Source organism: Notamacropus eugenii, chromosome 4, assembly GCF_028372415.1.
Source record: "Notamacropus eugenii isolate mMacEug1 chromosome 4, mMacEug1.pri_v2, whole genome shotgun sequence".
NCBI lineage: Eukaryota > Metazoa > Chordata > Mammalia > Diprotodontia > Macropodidae > Notamacropus > Notamacropus eugenii.
Genome location: NC_092875.1, coordinates 295817278 through 295836952, shown reverse-complemented (window position 1 = coordinate 295836952; position 19675 = coordinate 295817278). Strand labels below are relative to the sequence as shown.

At 35.2% G+C, this 19675-nt stretch overlaps 1 long non-coding RNA gene and 1 pseudogene across 1 annotated transcript; one reads left to right on the top strand and one right to left on the bottom strand.

Annotated features, from left to right (window-relative positions):
* Window positions 1-228: 228 nt before the first annotated feature.
* On the bottom strand, window positions 229-19379 carry LOC140498434 (uncharacterized). The gene is made up of 3 exons (XR_011965094.1): window positions 18528-19379; window positions 14530-14631; window positions 229-792 (listed from the first exon to the last, which is right to left on the bottom strand). It is a non-coding gene; the product is annotated as an uncharacterized lncRNA (long non-coding RNA).
* LOC140498746 (UDP-glucuronic acid decarboxylase 1 pseudogene) lies at window positions 10252-10987 on the top strand (annotated as a pseudogene).
* Window positions 19380-19675: the final 296 nt, after the last annotated feature.

Sequence of the window (19675 nt, the reverse complement as noted above, 5' to 3'; positions counted from 1 at the left end):
AAGGGAAGTTTGATCAGGGGAGATTTATTTTTTAGGAAGGTCCACACCTTTTGTTAATTTCTAATGCGGCACTGGTTCCCATGGATTGTGATGCCTTTTGGCTCTGAAAAGTGAATATATACTCTGAGATGAGATTTTACTTTGGAACTTACTCATTGGATGTGTTTGTTTGGCCAGATGAGACTCTGGGTATCCCCTAAGGAGCCCCCTAGCTTTGAAAACCCCAGATGTCAGTGCTTCTCTCTCTAGTCATGGTCATACAGTTGGATCTGTCTATTGATCTGTTGGAAGCTCTGTGTGTTGGCATTTATGTCTCTGTATTTGCTCTGAAGTTCAGGGTGCTGACTTTTTCCCCTGAAGTAAGTGAATGATATATGTGTTTGATTAAAGAAAATTGTTGAGCCCCCCAAAAGTTGCTTTTCTTTTAGAAAAGCAGATCAAAGAACCTGTACAGCAGGCCCTCCTGTGTATCCTGTGGTCCTTGCTGTTACAAGGGTATGCACTTTGACTGTCCTTTGGGTCTAGTTCCAAAATATTTTCCAGAAGGATGGTGTATTAGTATACTTCATCAGAGAAGTTTGCTGTAAAAGTATTTCCCTCAGTTTCCTAATTTCCTTCTAAATGTGGCTACATTGGTTTTGTTGGTTCAAAACCTTTTTAACTTCATGTAACCAAAATTATCTATTTTACTTACTGCGATCTTCTGAAGGAGTGAGTGTGAGACTGCCTCACTTAAATCCAATTTACTGGCAAGTCAAGACATGACCCTCTTGATGTCATTCTTGATGTTGTCTTTGAGAAAGAAGGAAAGACAATAAAATGTGAGGAGTAGTACCTGTCCTATGGGGACCCAACACGCCCTATGGGGAATGCTGCTATTTTTTCTCCTTCTCCTCCTTTTTCTGTTCATTCTGCTACTGCTGCTTCCTTCTTCTTCCCTGCAATGTGTGGTCCCTCTCTCCATGTAGTGCATCGTGCACTTACATGTACATGCTCTGGCCAAAGGATAATAACTTTTGGTCATTTATATTTTGTAAGATATCTTGAAGTTTGGGGGCTAGATTTTTTAAAAAAATTCTATTCATTTATTTATTTCTTCATTTATTTTTGCCAAAATGCTGGAACACTTTACTCTTAGTCCTATGCAGCTGTCATTTATGTTTCTTGAAAAAGAGCTCTAGAAAAAAAATCATTCTGGCTTTCATTGAATGGCCAGTCATTGACCCAAGCCCAAGCCTCAGTTGCTCCTTGTATGGCTTTTGATGGCTTAGAGTGAATGCAAATAGCAATTGTTTTCTGTTGCGGCCAGAAAGTCTGAGGGTCTTCTCTTCCAAGATGGATACTTTTATGATGGCAAACTAGGTCATCTTTTGTCTTAATTTTTATCTAGCCCTTAGTCATTGAGTGGACATTGCCTCAGACAAACCCAAACATGGGAAAGACCTTAATTTTAAAAGGTCAAAGTCATCCACTGCATCCTGGACCATTGCCAGCCATCTTGACTCTTGTCTTGCCACTGGACTCTGATGACTCTGGAGGAAAGAGTCCTCATCTCTGCCTCACCTAAATCTAATTCACTTGCAAGTCAAGACATCACCCTTATGATCTCATTGATTCTCTTGAAGAACAAAGGACAGCACTGACCTTACTTTGGTATATTGTGTGAAATGGTAGTCTGTGCCTAGTTTCTGTCAGACTGCCTTTCAATTTTCCCAGAAGTTTTTGTTGAATAGTAAACTCTTGCTCCAAAAGTTTGGATCTTTGAGTTAATCAAACACCAGTTTACTATGGTCAGTTACTTCTATGTATCGTCTACCTACCTGATCCCATTGAACAACCACTCTGTTTCTTATCCAGTATCTGATTATTTTGATGACTATTGTTTTGTAGTATGAATAATTTGAGATTTGGCACTGCTAAGCCACCTTTCTTCATTTTTTTTCATTGATTCCCTTGATGTTACCTTCTTAGAGATGAATTTTATCATTTTTCTAATTCTATACAATAATTTTTTGGTACTTTGGCATGGTGCTGAATAAGTAAATTAATTTAAGCATAATTGTCATTTTTATTATATTGACTCAGCCTTCTTAATATTTTCCCAATTGTTTAGATTTGTATTTGTATGAAAAGTGTTTTGTAATTGTGTTCATATAATTCCTGGGTTTCTCATATCAGAAAGATACCCCAGTATTTCACATTGTCTGCTGACATTTTAAAAGGAATTTCTCTTTCTAGAGCTTTTTGCTAAATTTCATTGTTAATATACAGAATCACTGATAAATTATATGGACTTTTAATATACTACAACTCTGCTAAAGTTGTTTCAGATATGTTTTAGTTGGTTCTCTGAGGTTCCCTAAGTATGTACTCATGTAGTTTGCAGAGTGATGGCTTTGTTTCCTTATTGCCTGTTTTTATCTCTTTAACTTCTTTTGTCTTATTACTATAGCTAGTCTTTCTAACACAATATTGAGCAATAATAGTAATAATGGACATCCTTGCTTCACTTCTGATATTATTTAAAAGACCTCTACTTTATCCCTATTACAGATAGTGTTTGCTTTTGATTTTGACAGATACTAATTATTTTTTCAAGTTTCATTTATTCCCGTGCTTTACAGTGCTTTAATAGGAATGGTGGTATATTTTGTAAAAAGCTTTTTTCTTCATCTAAAGACAGAATCATAATTTATATTGTTTTTGTTATTGAAATGGTCAATATGCTTATAGTTTTCTTAAACTTGAACCAGCTCTGCATTCCTAACATAAATCCAACCTAGTCATGGTGCATGGTTTTTGTGATATCTTGCTATGATCTCCCTGCTCATATTTTTTTTTGCATAAATATTTAGGGAAATTGGTCTATAATTTTCTTTTTCTGTTTTCATTCTTCACCAGTTTCTGTCACAGAAAAATATTTGGTAGGGTTTTCTAAGAGTTTTTTTAAAAATAGTCTATATGACATTAGAATGTTTTTTTCTTTAATTGTTTAGAAGAATTTACTTTAAAATTCTTCTGATCTTGATTAATTTCTTTTTTCTAAAACAGGTTTATCTGAGTATTTCTTTAAGTATTTATTGTATTCTACTTCCTCTTCGGTTAATATAGGATACACACAGGCACACACACACACACGCACACACATTCAAACAGTCATCCACTTCATTTAAACAATCAGTTTTATTGACATATAATTGGGTAAAATAGTTCCTAGCATTTGCTTTAATTTCATCCCCATTGGTTGTGCATTCACCTTTTTCTTTCATGATAGAGGTAATTTGTATTTCTTCTTTTTAAAAAATCAAATTAACCAATGGTTCATCTTGATCTTTTCATAAAACCAGCTCCTACTTTTGTTTACTAGTTCTTTTTTGTTTTTTACTTTCAATTTAACTATTCTCTTTGATTTTCAGGATATCTATTTTGGTGTTAAATTGGGATTTTTAATTTTTTTCATTGTCTAGTTTATTTTTTAATTGTATGCCCAATTCACTTCTCTCTTTTATCAATGCAAGCATTTAGAGATATACTTTTTCCCTTGAGAACTGTTTTGCCTGCATCCCACAAATTTTGGCACATTGTCTCATTTTTGTTATTATCTTTAATAAAATTATTGGTTGTTTCTATGATTTGTGCTTTTACTCATTCATTTTTTAGATTAGATTAATTAGTTTCTAATTAATTTTTAATTTATGTGTCTATCCCTTTATTAAATGAAATTTTATTGCTTGAAAAAGCATTTAATATTTCTGCTTTTCTGCATTTGTCTGTGATTTTTATACCCTAATACATCCGAATGTGTCGTATACAGCTAAGAAAAAGTAGACTCCCTCTATTTCCATTCAGTTTTCTCCAGAGATCTATCATATTTAACTTTTCTAAAATTCTATTCATCTCCTTAATCTTCTCCATCATCTTCATGGTTAGATTTATCTGACCTGAAAAGGGAAAGTTCAATTCCCTGGCTAGTTAGTTTTGCTATCTATTTCCTTGTACAACCCATTTAACTTTTCCTTCAAGAATTTGGTGCTATGCTATTTGGTGTGTATATGTTTAGTATTGATATTACTCCATTGCTGATGCTACTGCTGCCTCCGAGACTCACAGCTGGTATTGCCCCTATACTGCACTCCCTGTCAGTACCTGCCGCAGTGCCACAGATCTCTCCTTTTGACTTCCTAAATTGTCCTGTACTGGAAAAACGTCTCATTCCACTCTTTTGTTGGCTATGCCCTTTAGAATTTGAATTGATGCACTATTTTAAAATTGTTTAGAAGGAAATGTTTGGAAAGTTCAAATTAAATGCTCCCCTTACTCTGCAAATATGGTTCTATCTCAGTATCTGTATTATGAATAGAGCTGAGAGAAAAAAGAAATGCCAAAATGAAATGCTAAGGCATTCTTATAACTAGTTGAGGAAAGAACAGAATCAATGACTTTGCTCAAGGCAGGGAAATTGACCAGAGATGGACAATTTTCCACAGGACAAGAGATCTAAAGGCCCCCTAAAGACTATTCTAAGGGATTGTCTAAAATCAAAAAGAGAAGGGAAATAATGTGATATGTTCTAGTGAGTAGAACTCTGGACAAATAGAATGAGGAATCCAAACTGAGTGTCACATTGAAAGGATCCAAGCTCTGTGGTGGAGAGAAGACAAGGCTTGGTGCAAAGAATAAGCCTCAATAGGAACATTTAATGCCTTCCATCTCTCATAACTTGGCTTTTGGGAAAGAAGGTCCAGGTTTGAATGGAATGAACAAAATATTCAAGGGAAACAGTACTGATGTACTGAGGTTGCCCATTTGGGGGCTATGTTTTCCTGAAGTCACCTTTGCCTTCTAGATCTTGAATCCTTTTCTTTCTTTTAAAAAATTTAATCTAGCCTAGAATTTGGGCAGGAAGACAGGTTTAAATAGGAAAACTAAAAGAGAAATATAAACATCTGTCAAAATAAAGGACAAAGATATACAAAGATAAGATTTCCAAAGTTATAAATGTTCCTTAAATTCACACAGCTGGGAGGGAGGGAGGGAGGGAGAGAGACAGAGAGAGAGAGAGAGAGAGAGAGAGAGAGAGAGAGAGAGAGAGAGACTGTGGGTTTGAGCAAGTTACTTTCTGTTTCTGTTGCCTCAGTTTCTTCCTCTATAAAATCAAGGAACTGGACTAGATCAAGGGTTCATAAACTTTCTATATGTATGTCATATATTCCTTTGAGAAGATGATGATGGCCATAAACCCTTCTCAAAATGTTTTTAAATGCATAAGATAAAATACATAAGATTACAAAAGAGGCCAGTTATATTTAAAAGCAGTTATAAAAATATTTTTAAAGGCAAGATCACAGCATTCATGTTAAGAACTCTTTTACTAGATGATTCCTTGTATTCCTTCCACTTCTAATACTTTGAGTTGTGGGGATTGAGGAGGCTTCTAGGCCTCACCTAAAGCATCTGGTTTGCTGGAGGATTTATTACTATATCCCTAGCACTCAACCCTAATTAAATTTCTTAGATACCCAATTATAAAGAAACAGCTAATTATTCTTGATGATTATATGCTAAGAATAGCTTTAATAGAAAGTTACATAATAGACTTCTTTTCTTTAGGAGGTAGGGATGGGCAGCTTTCCTAGTAAAAGCCTGGGGACTTGGGCTCCTCCTCCCACAAACCTTACATATAAAATCTCCCCTCTTCGCCCTCCCCTTTTGAGCCCTTGCCATTGCTTATAGTGTTTAGCCCTAGCAGAAAAAAAAAAAACAAGCTTTGGCTCTCTATAGAGAAACTCTATAGGGCTGGATATCAGCTTTGAGTAATGTAGAATCTTATAACTGGATAGCTAGGTGGTGCAGTAGATTGAGGACCAGTGCAGGAGTCAGGAGGACCTGAATTCAAATCTCTCCTCAGACTTTTGAACACTCACTAGCTATGTGACCTTGGGCAAGTCACTTAACCCCAAATGCCTCATCCTGGGTCATCTCCAGTCATCCTGAGGAATATCTGGTCACTGGATTCAAGTGGCTCTGGAGGAAAAGTGAGGCTGGCGACCTACACAGCTCTACCTCACTCAAAACAAAGTCAAGTGCAAGTCATGTCATCATTTCTCTGATGGCATGGTCTTCTTCAGCAACGAAGGGCGAACACAGAATCTTGGAGTTAGAAACAACATTCGATGTTATCTAGGCCTGAATCTAACCCAATTCAGTAATAACTTCTTTAAAATCTCTGATAGTTATTAATCATAATTTCTAATCCAACTTTTGTAATCTTTCCCCTAGCTAGTTTTTTACTTGTTTCTTTTCGTTTTTTCTTTTATAAAGAAAACCCTAGGTTAAAAAATTATTAATGTAATGAAAAGTAATCAATAACCATTTGTTAAATACTTCATGTTTCCTCTGCACTGTGCTAAGTATCGAGAGTACAAAGAGAAAAGTCAAACAATCAATCCATTCAAGGAAACTGCATTTGAATTTGGGAGAAAAGATGTCTACATATAAGTATATAAATATATAATGTATAAAATGAATAGTTAGTTTGGGAGGAATGGAGGGCACTAGTCCTGAGAGGATCAGGAAAATCTTCATGTAAAAGTTGATATTTGAACTGAGGCATGAAGGAAGCAAAGGATTTCAAAACTGAATATGAGAAGGGAAAGCATTCCAGGCTGGAGATCCTGGAAAGGCACAGAGACAAGAGTTGGTCTATCACTACTTCACTCATAGAACTTATAGTCTTTCAGGAATATATGAGAAAAATATCATGTATGTACATATGTTTATATATACATATATGTGGGCATATGTATATATAGAGATATATTTATATATATAATACAACCTAGACGATTCTGGACAAGTCATTTACGCTATCTCTCTCAGTTTACTCATTTGTAAAATAGGAGATGATAGCAAGATCTACCTCTCACAATTGTGAGGATGAAATGAGATATTTGTAAAGTGCTTAACAAACCTTAAAGCATATTGAAAATGCTTGCTAAAGATATTGGTGAAGTCTAAGGCAGAGAGAGAAAAAGGACACTATTAATTAAGAAGATCTGATAAAACTCACTAAAGAAGATGCATTGGGTTTTTAGCATTAGGTTTTTTAAAATGCATAGGAATTCAGGTAAGTGGGAAGGCATGAAAGGGAAGGACATTAAAAGTGTAGGGTTCAGCATAATAAAAAAAAAACAACACTGGCATTTAGATGGGAAAGTGTAAAGAAGATTGGAAGGAAGAAAACATTTCAGTTTGGCTGGAGGAGAAAATACATGAAGGCAAGGAAAAATCAAAACTACCATCAAGGTTTCAAACACAGGGAGCAGTGTGATGTCACTAACAGAAACAGAATAAGTTTAGGAGAAAGATGAGAAGCTTACTTTAGAACATGTTGAATGAGGAGCTGATAGGAAAACCAGGGAGAGAGATGTTGAGTTTGAGCAGCTAATAGGAAAACTGGGTAGAGAAATGTTATGAGAATTTGGAATTATGGATCTTTTGCTCATATCAGAACAGTGAGAGATCCAGAAATCATGTGTGTACATATGATATTTGCATGTTAACAAATTACAATTTTTTTCAGAATTGCCCTATGTGCTTTTTCAGAGATTCATTAGCTGATTCAATTACCGTAGGGAACTCTTGATGGCAAAACATCCTCTTTTGATGTGTATTGACAACTGTTATGTCACAGAGTTTAGAGAATGACCATGTCCACTAAAAATAATGTTATTATTATATTTGTCACTATATTTATCAATGTCTTCATGCTAACTACCTTCCTTTCTCAATCTATTTCCATTTTGGAGCATAAACTTCCATACAGATAACAGTTATCAAAATGCAAGGGCACGAAGCTGGAAGGCATAGCTTATCAGTTCAACAACAGAATTAGTGGCTTAGCAAAAACAGGTTAGGAATATGGTAAATATGGTGAGATAAAATGCAATAAATATGGCTAAGGTCTTACATTGATTTCAAAAAGTAGACTCTGCAAGAACAGGATGGGGATAAATGAATAGATGAAAATTCTTATAAAAATACCTGGGTATATTAGTGGATTATAAACGCATTCAAAAGTCAGTGATGGCATTTGCAACAACCCCAACAATAACAAAAACACCAGTCCTATCTTCAGCTACATTACTAAAGATACAGTACCCAGAATGAGGAAAGTGGTATCCTACTGTACTCTGCCCTTGTCAGACTGTATTTGGAATGTGAAGGTATAATCCTGAGTTGCAAAATTTGGTAATAACACTGAGTAACTACATGAGGTCCTGAGGAAGACAACCAGGATGATGAGAAGACACAAAGCCATACTGTATGAGAATCAGTTGTGAAAAATAAGGCTGATTAGCTTGGAAAGATTTGATGGAGGGAGAATGGTCAGGAATGATAATTGCTATCAAGTATTTAAAGTTTTGTTTTTTTTAATGTGGAAGAAGAATTTAAATTTGCTCTTTCCAAACCTAGATGACAGAACTAAGAAAAATTGTTGATGTAGGTTTGACATGAGAAAAAAAAAACTTTCCAAAATTTACAGTTATCTAAAAGTATAATGGACCCATTCAGGAGTAAGTTCCCTTTGTTTAGCCCATGGTCCAATTCATCCAAGGCTTAAATAGTTGAATTAACCACATTCAGTTCGGGAGGCTACCCCCAAAACCACAATTCCCTGGCTCATCATGCCCATACCCAGAGCTGTCTCTAGGAAATCTCCAAATTAATATGTTTCTAGGTTCCAAAAGATTTGGATAAGACATCCTTAACTCCTATATAAACACTTAGTTAACTAATTATAAATATATGAGGTATAGGCCTTCCTTTATTCTACATCCCTCCAAAAAACTTGAAAGGACACAGAATGGTCCATATATTAATTATCATACTCTCAGCCTTTGAGTCACAGTTTCCCTTGGATCATAAAGTGCTTCACTGATAAAATCATGATATGGTTTGGATTTATCTTAGAGATGTAATGAATTTGGTGGTGCTAAGAAGACAACTCTTTGATTTTGTGGTGAGTTTAATCATAACTTCTCAGGTAGACAGCTATACATATGATATCTTTAAGAGCTAGACTTCTTGAGAGTAGATAAAGAGACATTTTTCATCTCATTAATAATATCTAAATGATTCACAGGAGAATTGGAGGGCAAATTCAAAGTATCTTGTCTTCCTGCCTCATTTTATGGTTTTAGTCTCTTAATCATAACTTCAGGTGCCATATGCACTACCCATGACTTCTCATGAACTATCCTTTCTCTGTTAGAGGGTTGGATTCTAGAACTCTCACAAAATTGATGCTGCCCAGGAAATTTGCATTCTCTTTCAATTATTATACTACCTGGGAAATGTCCCAAAGAAATCCCTCTTGTCCAGTAGTCAAAGGTCTTAGAGCCCTGACCACTTGGCCACATGTGTCCCTGTAGTCACCTTTCAGGCTGAGAGATTGCCACTCTCTCTCTAAGGCTAAGACAAAGAACTCTTTACTCACTCTACATGGGTAAGAAAAGATGTGCTTCTGCCCAAAGAAGCCATTAACAATTCTAAATCCACTCCTGAGATTCACTGCTAAATCTTCTGTTCTCTCTATTAAAGAAAAAAAAATTAGAGGAGAAAAATGGGGGCAGATGTGTCTGTCTTCTTCATATCTAGGTCAATGAAAAGGAAAGACTCATCCCATATATTCTGGAAGCCCACCAATTCATTTTTGGGACAACCCTAGTCATTAATATTTAACAAGAACCCTGCTGTGTGCAGGCAATGCTGCTCTCAGGGATGGTGAGTAAGGGACCATTGCTATGCCTACTGACTGCCATCAACCAGCAGAAAAGAATGAAACTGCTCTCACCAATTGCTTTTGCTATTTGGGGCAACTGTGTGAACATTCCTATACAGGAAAATGAAGAACAGAAAACTGAAAATAAGATAGAAGAGGCTGTTGCACATTTTTAAGAGAGAAAATCAGAGACTTTGGAAAAAAGCTCCACCCAAAAGTACCCACCAGTGAAAATTTTATTAGAAAAGGATGAAAAACTTTTTTTGATAACTGGAGGAGCAGAATATGAGGCATCTCATCTCACTGACAAACTAATAAAGGATGGCCATGAGGTTATAACTTCCTTATGGGTAGGAAAAGAAATGTGGGATATTAAATCGGTCATGAAAATTTTGAGCTGGTAAACTGATAAAGCTAATAAACTATGATGTTGTAAATACAGTAAGGTGGACCAGATAGCAACTCCTGCTTCTTCAAACTACATGCACAATCCTATCAAGATGCTAAATACCAGTGCAATCAGACAGCAAATATATTAAGACTGGCAAAATGTGTTGGAGCACATCTTTTTCTGGCCTTAACTTCTGAAGTATATGGAGATCCAGAAGTCCATCCTGAGAGTGAAGATTACTGAGGCCAACTGAATCCAATAGGGTCCATTATGATGAAGGAAAACCCGTGACAGAGACCATGTGTTTATGCTTATATGAAGCAGGAAGGAGCTGAAGTTCAAGTTGCCAGAATATTCAATCCTTTTGAGCCACAGATAGATATGAATGAAGCTGAGTTGTCAGTAACTTCATTTTGCAAGCTCTCCAAGGGGTGCTTCTCATAGTGGATGATTTTGGCTCTCAGACTAGAGTATTCCGTTATGTCAGTGACCTAATAAATTGGAAATTATGGCCTCAATGAACACTGTTAGAAGCCTTGTCAACTTGGAGAGCCCAAAAGAGCACACAATTCTAGAATTTACCAAGTTTATTAAAAACTTTATTGGTAGTAGAAGTGAAATTCGGTTTCTCTCAGAAGTTCAGGATGACCCACAGAAAAGAAAGTCTGACATAAAAAAAGCAAAGCTAATACTAGTGTGGGTGCCCGTGGTCCCTTTGCAAGGCAATTTGGTATTATCATTGAAAACCTGAGTACTGTACAAATAGTTGATACATCCCCAAACTGAAAACCAGAAGGATTAAAAAAAATTGAAAAGCAGAGCACAACATAACCAAAAGAAGGATTTTCTCCTCTGGACAGGAAAATTGCCTTCTTACGTTTGACAGGTTGTAATTTTTCCTTTTTATTTTTAAGAAAGACTTAAATAAGTGTCATGAAGAACAAACTGGAATTTTATTCTAAAGCTTGCTTTGAGAAACAGATATACCAAAACCCTTTCCTAACACATGCATATCTACATTCAAAGAACAGCAAAAAATATACCTTGTGAAGCTTGCCTTATTTAAAAATCTGTCTTTTCATGTAAAAATATAACAGAAACATCTTTGAGTAAAACAGCTTTCAAAGTTTTTTATCTTACTATGAGATTCTTTGCTATCACCAATAGTTTTATTTACTGGTTTCTTTTTGAAACTGAAAACAAAGGTAAATGGAATGGGAAATGTTAATTGCATTTATATACAACTGGGTCCCATAGTTATACTATCTATAAGAGAAACAGTTTAAAAAATATCGTAGGGAAACTGAAGTGCTGGGGTTGAGTACGCAGGATGATACAACAAGAATTCTGTTTGAAACCCTTATGTTTCTTTGGATTCAGAAATTTTCCAAGGTTTAGTTTTAGTTGCTCACTGGATTTGGAGATATTGTCATTGCTTTTCATGGATAAGGATATTGTAAATTATTACTATGTTGGGCTACATACTCTGGGGGGAAAGTTAATGTATTAGTGTTTGACAGTGGTTGAATGTGCTAACTTTATATTATTATAAATATAACACTATAACTTTAAACCAAAAATATCCTTAGTGAGATATCCTGTGTCAATGTGGTCTAAATTACTAGTGATCAGAAAGCATCTTTTTAAGGCACTCCCAACAGAATATTATCAATATATATGAAGATTCAGTCTTCCAATAGCAATAAGGAACTGAATTTTATCATTATCCCCCAACACATATTTGTACCCAAATCCTCAGAATTTAGATTCTCCTTTGTGCATGTAAGGTTCTGACCTAGCCACCCCATTGAAAGAAAATTGGAATAGACAAAAGCTTAGTTGGGGGAAGGAAACAGAAATATAAAAAGAATTTTTTTCAAAAAGGAAAGTAAAAGGAGGGAGGGAGTTTCTCCTCCCAAGAGGAATACATTCAATGTTTCCAAAATTTCAAATCCCTTCTTATGAGTTTACACTTCACAGAAATATTGTGAAGAAACTGCCCTAACTCATTCCATGCTAAGGCAAGTAATGTGATTCCACCACTGACAGATGAAACAATTCCGGATAAGTCTCCAAGAGAGAACTCATTTATTGCAGTCTTTAGACATCTCTCTTGAACTGCTCTGGCTCATGTAAGACAAGTAGTCTAGCTCCAAAGAAAATCATATACAAGTTCAAGCTGTACTACTACTTATCAGAGCTGTTGAAGGGTCAATTGATGTTTAGATATTTACTGGGCTAGATCTCTGAGGTCTGAAGTCGGAGACAAGATGATGAAATAAAAGCAGGGACTCGCCTGAGCTCTTCATCAGACTCCTCCAAATACCTTTCAATAATGACTCTAAAGAAGTTCTAGAGCAGCATAACGCACAAGAAGATAGAGTGAAACAATTTTCCAGTCCAAGACAATTTAGATGGTCAGTAGGTAGGGTCTGTCACATCTGAATGGGTATTGAGCATAGGACAGCACAGGCCATGCCAGCACAGACCAGGCCCCAGTAAAACAGGAACAGGTCTTGGGAATGATTGAATCAACAGCACCAGTGGCTGTAGAGATGAAAGTGCCGGGAGAAATAGAAAGAGAGAAGTAGGATGGAGTAAATTATCTCACCTAAAGGAGACAAGAAAAAGCTTTTACAGTGGAGGGAAAGAGTGGGAAGGTGAGGGGGAGTGAATTGGTTCAAGAGGGAATGACATACACACTCAGCTGGGTATAGAACTCTATCTTACTCCACAAGAAAGTAGGAGGGGAAGGGGATAAGAGAAGGCTGGGTGATTGAAGGGAGGGCAGATTCAAGGAGGGGGTAATCAAAAGCAAAATACTTTTGAGGAGGGAGAGGATGAAAAGATGGAGAGAAAAGAATAAATGAGGGCAGGGGGAATAGGATGGAAGGAAATATGGTTAGCAATAGTAACTGTGAAAAAAAAATGTGAGGCAAGTTGCTCTAGTAAAAGTATCATTCTTCAAATATATAGAGGAGTGAAATTTATAAAAATAACCATGCCCCAATTGAAAAATTATCAAAAGATATAATCGGTTTTCAAATAGAGCAATCAAAACTATCTAAAGCCATATGAAAAAATACTCTGACTCACTACTGATAGGAGAAATGTACATTAAAACAATTCTGAGGTACTACTAGTACCAATTATATTGGCTAATATCACAGAAAAGGTAAATGACAAATGTTGGAGGGGATATAGGAAAAATGAGACATTAATGCTCTGTTGGTGGAGTTGTGGACTGATTCAACCATTCTGTGGAGCAATCTGGAACTATACCCAAAGGGTCATAAAACCATGCATACCTTTTGGGTTGGTAATGCCATTACTAGGTCTGTATCCCCAAACAGATAAAAAACATAAAAGGAAAAGGACCTATATGTGTGAAAATATATATAGCAGCTCTTTTCTGGGAGCAAAGAATTAGAAACTGAGGAGAAGCCCACCAACTGGAGAATGACTGAACAAACTGTGGTATGTGATTATGATGGGATACTGTTGCACTGTAAGAAATAATGAGTACGATGCTCTCCGCAAAACCTTGAGCATGAGCTCATACAAAATGAAATGTACTGTGTACAAAGTAACAGCAATATGGTAAATCATCAGTTGTGAATGACTTGGTTATTCTCAGCAATACAATGATCCAAGACAACTCTGAAGGACTTATTGAAGGAAAAACGCTATCTACCTCCAGAAAGAGAACTGATAGTGTCTAGACATAGATTGAAGCATCCTTTTTTTATTACTTTATTTTTCTTGAGAGTTGGGTTTTTTTTTTTTTTTGTAACTAGGGAAAAATAAAATACTAAACAAAGGAAAAAATAGATCTCTAAGGTCTTTTCTATCTCTTAGTATCTTAGATTTTACAATTTTGTTAATATATTTTATGTCAGTGATTCAAAGAGGAGTTGTCAAAACTCATGGCATTTGAAGTGTTTGCTTGGATACCTGAAATTCATTATGAGAATTCCAGGAAGTTCAGAAGCTTCTGAACAGCATGTGAATTAAAAGAAAACGCAAAATATTCTGCCTGAAAAACTTGTCATTATTTGAAGTGTGCTCTTTTTATATCATCTTTTCAACAGAGGACATGGAGCCACTTTCTTGGGAGCCAATGAGTACTACCCTTGGCTAGTATGTTTCTATGAGAAATCTCATTCTAGCAAGTCTCTCTCCCAGTTCATTCTTTTTCCTCCAGTTAGAGACTCAGTCACTCCACACAGTCATTCAGGGCTTTAACTTCTTCCAACATTACTGTACATCAGCTTCCATTACTAAATATACTCTGACCTTTCCTTATAAAGGTATAAGCCTGGAACAAAGCTTTCAAAAAATTAGTCAAACTCACCATCAAAAATCATCTTATGTTTTGTTCCCATTTTAGACAGACATGATCTTCCAGAGTTGATGTGATCTCTTTGTGTACACATTCTAATTCTGCCTCTTGTAACTGTTGAATAATTAAAATTTGGATTGTACATTAAATTGCATGAGATGAATTCATTACCATAAATGTTACTCTCATAACATATTGTAGGTCTTAATTTCTTAAGGTAAAAATAGTCTTACTATTTGTTTTAAAAATTCTCATCTTGTTCAATAGTGTTATTATTAAAATTGTTATTGTTGCTGCTGCTAATTTTCAAAATAATAATCACTGGTGATTATATAGCACTTTAAAGTTTATGTTCTTTACTTATATCTTCACATTTGAACTAAATAGTCCTTTTGAATGGATAGTTTTAGGTTTGTCAATTGGAATTTGTTCTCTATCTTTCCACTATCCTTTAAAATTTCACTATCATACTCTTTAAAATATGTGGTTAGATAGTAAAATCAAGGCACATAGGTGGGGCAGTGAATAGAGTGCCAGGCTCATTTTCCTGATTTTAAATCTGACCTTATGTACTCACTAGCTGAGTGATACTGGGTGAGTGACTTTACCCTACTTACCTCAACTTATTTATTGGTAAAATGGACTGGAGAAGGAAATGGCAAATCATTCCAGTATCTTTGCCAAGGAAACCCTAAATGGGGTCACAAAGAGTTGGGCACAACTGAACAACAACAACAAAAGATAATGCCATATATTTAATTATATTTGCACTTTTCATTTGATTTTTGGGATAGGAACTATAAATTACTTAAAGGATTTATATGTCCCATTGGATTCAAAACACATTGTGTATTTATATGCACTCATATGTGTGTGTGTGTGTGTGTGTGTGTATATATACACACACACATAAAGAGAGAGATTTCTATAACTGCTCCCATCCCCCAAATTATGTAACAATTGACTCAAAATTTGCTTTATAAGTGAATTTATTGTACTCTAGAGGAAACCATTTTTTATTACTCCTAATGTAGTCACTTGACAAGTTTCTTTCAGCAAAGAAAAATGTCAGCCTGACCCTTCACTTGTAGCCATCTCTTTAAAAGAAGAAAAGCAGAAATTAGCTTGTTTCAGTTTCAATTTAAGAAGAAAAAGCAAAGGAAAAAGGAGACTTTAAAGTCAACTCATCATTGGCTACTTTTAGGGCTCAACATGCCTGAAATTGCTGATTCATTTGTTATCAACCATTCTCGTTTAAGTCTGTGTTCATTTTACAGTGTCTAACTTGATAATTATCTCGTGCAATTTTCTTTTGGTTGGGCAGTCACTTATTTTTGAAGTTACTTAACAGCTGGATTTCATCAGAACCCTGCTACACATAATCAGGCCATTGCAATTTTTCATATGATGATGCTGGGTGTCATTTTAGATGCACTATAATCTTCCCAGGAAACGACAGCTTTTTTACGTCAATAATGTAGTCACCACTGATTTCACACTTAACTGTGAGTCTACATGAGATCCCAAATCAAGTCATGCTAAAGTCATTTTGGATTCATGCATTTAGGAAAGCTATATTTGTTGATAGGATGTCTTGTCTCTTATAACCATTTAGATGCACATTTATTCTACTAAGCCTTTTATAATTAAAACTTTTCCCTTTATTTGTCTGACAAGTGGTTAAACTACCACTTAGAATCACTGTGATTTCCCTTTTCATAAGCTTCCCTGAAATCTTAGTTATGTCTATCAGGGAAAACAATTCTCTTTAAATTGATGGCTTATGAAAATAATGGAAAATTAAATATCTGCTATGCTTCACTAAGGCAAGAATAAGCATATCTTTCAATGGAATAAAATATGACTTTAATTTTCCTCAATCACTGAATATTATGGTATTAAAATAATAGATTTGATTCTATTACTGTCTCATGCAGGTGAAAAATTCTCATAAAGGCACAAAAAGACATCTAAAATCTTTACTCTGGAATTTAAAATAATGGACTCATAAAGGTCCTCTTTTTTCCAACTGCTACCTAAAGCATGAAGATTCGGGGATGAGCACAGCTCTTCAAAACAAATATACAAAAGCTATACAAAAAATCATGAGAAAGCATCCTCATTACCGTAGAGGGCATAAGAAGGATGGGGCAAGGAAAATTTCAATGAATGGACTTTTTACTTATCCTTCTAATTGTATTTTATTTTCCAGGGTTAAAAATTATAATGCAGACAAATTCAAATGAACAAATCAAGGTAAATAAAGATTAAAAGTGTTCCCATTTCTATTTATTTTAAACTTAACATTATTCTTTGGTATCACATTTCTTGAGGTTTGAGAGGGGAGGAAATTTAGAACTCAAAAAAAAATTAGATGAATGTTAAAAACAATTAAAAATAAATTAATATTATACTTGGCCTCAAAATGATAGAAAAAAATTGATAATGTCCACTAACTTTAATACCATCCTAAATGATTCAAGAACTATTCTATGGGCCCCTTAAGTTGTTTTTAGTATACTATCACATTTTTGAACTTTTGTTCCAGTAGTAGTTTTCAAGTACTTAAAAAAAAAACCCACAGCCTATAAAACTATTTAATTATCCTGTCAGAACTCTCAAACAACTTATGGAATAAGCACATATTTAGGACAATTCTTTATAGGTTCACACATTTAGAACTAGAAAGGATACTAGTAGTCACCTAGACCATCCCCCTGACTTTAGAGATAAGAAAACTCAGGCCCAGAGAGTCAAGTGATTTGCTACATGAAGTAATTAACAAAGATGAAATTTTAATTCTGGTCCTCTGACTCAAAATTTTGCACTTTTCACAATGCCAATAGAAGTAGGAGAGGTAGGACTATTGCCTTCCAGCCTAACATCAGCAACAACAAAAATAATAATAGAAATTTTATGAATTTATTCCCCAGCTGCATTTATTAGAAATGGAAGGGGGCATTGGAAAGTGAAATATCTGGACTTGAATATTGCCTTGGTACAAACTTGCCGTATGAACTTAAGCCAGGTTTTTCTCTTCTCAGAGTTCAACCAAAACTTCTCTCCCCAGAATTACCAGTAATCTTTTAACTGACAAATCTAATGACCTTTTAATCCTCATTTTCCTGACTTCTCTGCAACCTCCAACATTGCCAATTACCTTCTTTCCTTGATTCTCCCTTGTCTCTAGGTTTCATGAGACTACTGAAGAGGTGAGCGTCAATTGGGGAATGCTGAACAAGCTGTGGCTTATAATTGTGATGAAATACATTTTTTATATTCCATAAAAAATGATGATGCGGATGGCTTCAGAAAAACCTGGGAAGACTTATGTGAACTGATGTAAAGTGAAATGAGTAGAACTAGAACATTATATACAGTAATAGTGTTATTGTATTATGATAGTAAATGATTTAGCTATTCTGATCAATACAATGATCGAAGACAATTTCAGAGGATTCATGGTGAAAAATACTATCAAGCTCCAGAGAGAGAACTGTTGAATTCTGAGTGCAAATTGAAGTATAATTTTCTTACTTTACTTTTCTTTCTTTTTTGTGCTATGACTAATATGGAAATACAGTCAATCCCCATCTTCCATGGGGGTAATGTTGCTAGAAAATAGCACAAAACTAAAAAAAAGACAATGTTGATACATTGAACCTATGGGAAATAGGGGGTTAGGTTTTTACAACCATCAAAAACTCTAATCTTTTGCTAGAGATTGCTGAAAATGTACTTTTCTGCACATAATTCTTTACACAAACATTAATCTGATGATAAACACTTCTCCTAACATAATAAACATGTAATAACTCATAAAATGCAGTCAAAATAAAATTTGTAACATGCAAAACATATTTCTCACCAGTAATCCCCTGCAATTTTGTGATCTTTTGTGCTAACAGCTCCAAAGATTTCATTGATTTCAGACAGTTAAATCTACAGTACCATAAAACTGCACAGCAAATAAAATTCTTAAAACCAAAATATTTTCGACTGAATCTTACCTTCCACTGTATCAGGTGGCAGTGTGAGGGCATCATGCTGTATACTATACTGCTGTAAACCTTGCTATGTTGATTGACTTCTGAAAACCAAGAGAGAAGTTACTGGGACTTTACTTGCTGCTGTCAGAAGATGGTAAGACTGGCAAGGTCTTAACAATACCTTTGACACTCTGTCCTTCACAGCTGGTAGATAGTATTAGAGATCATGAAAGACGTACCAGCTTGAAATAATCTGTCAGTACTGTCTACTTTGTGGATGCCATTTGAGATCCCTAAGGGTTTTAGAGTATGGGACCATAGGAGAGGCAAGTTGCTTTGTTTTGTTTTGTTTTGTTTCGGTTTTCTCTCACTAAGCTGTATCATTGACTTTGCATGCTTGGGCTTAGAGCCAAACAAACTTGTACTATGCTTTGGGAGTATAATTGTAACTCAAAACTTGAGATTAAAAGGAAAACAATGAAAATATGTAATGAATGCAAGACAACTTCTTTTAAATATTAGCGTGAACAAGACCAGTGCTTAATAAAATACCAGCCATTCCACAAACTTGCATTCATTGTACCTGGCACCTCTTTTCTCTCTTTTGCACATAGCAGAAATGTACATGGTTGCCAATGCAAAAGTGAAAATGAGGAAAGTAGAAATGAGGTTACTAATAAAACGACACAAATATTCCAAGTCTCAAAAGTTAAACACACTTGAAACATTGAGGATTTAGTGTATGTTTACTTCTTGCCTTCTCAGTGTGTGTAGGAAGAGTAGAACAGAGGGAGAGAATTTGAACTAAAACATTTTTAAAGGAATATTGAAAGTTAAATAAAGAGCAAATTAAAAAATAACTGGGTTTTATGTCACTAATCTTTATTGTTTCTCCTTCAATCTATCTGACTGCTCCTTCTCACTTTCCTTCATGATAGGTATCTCATACAGTTCTGTCTTTGGCTTTCTTGTCATCTCTCTGCATATTATTTTGCTTTGTGATCTCATAAGCTCTCATGATTTTAAATATCATCTTTATGCAGATCATTCTCAGATCCATTTGTCCAGCCCTAAGCTTTTTTCTGACCTCTATTCTTACATCTCCAACTGTCTGTTAGACATCTCAAACTGATCATCCGATAGACATCTTGAATTCAACATGTTCAAAT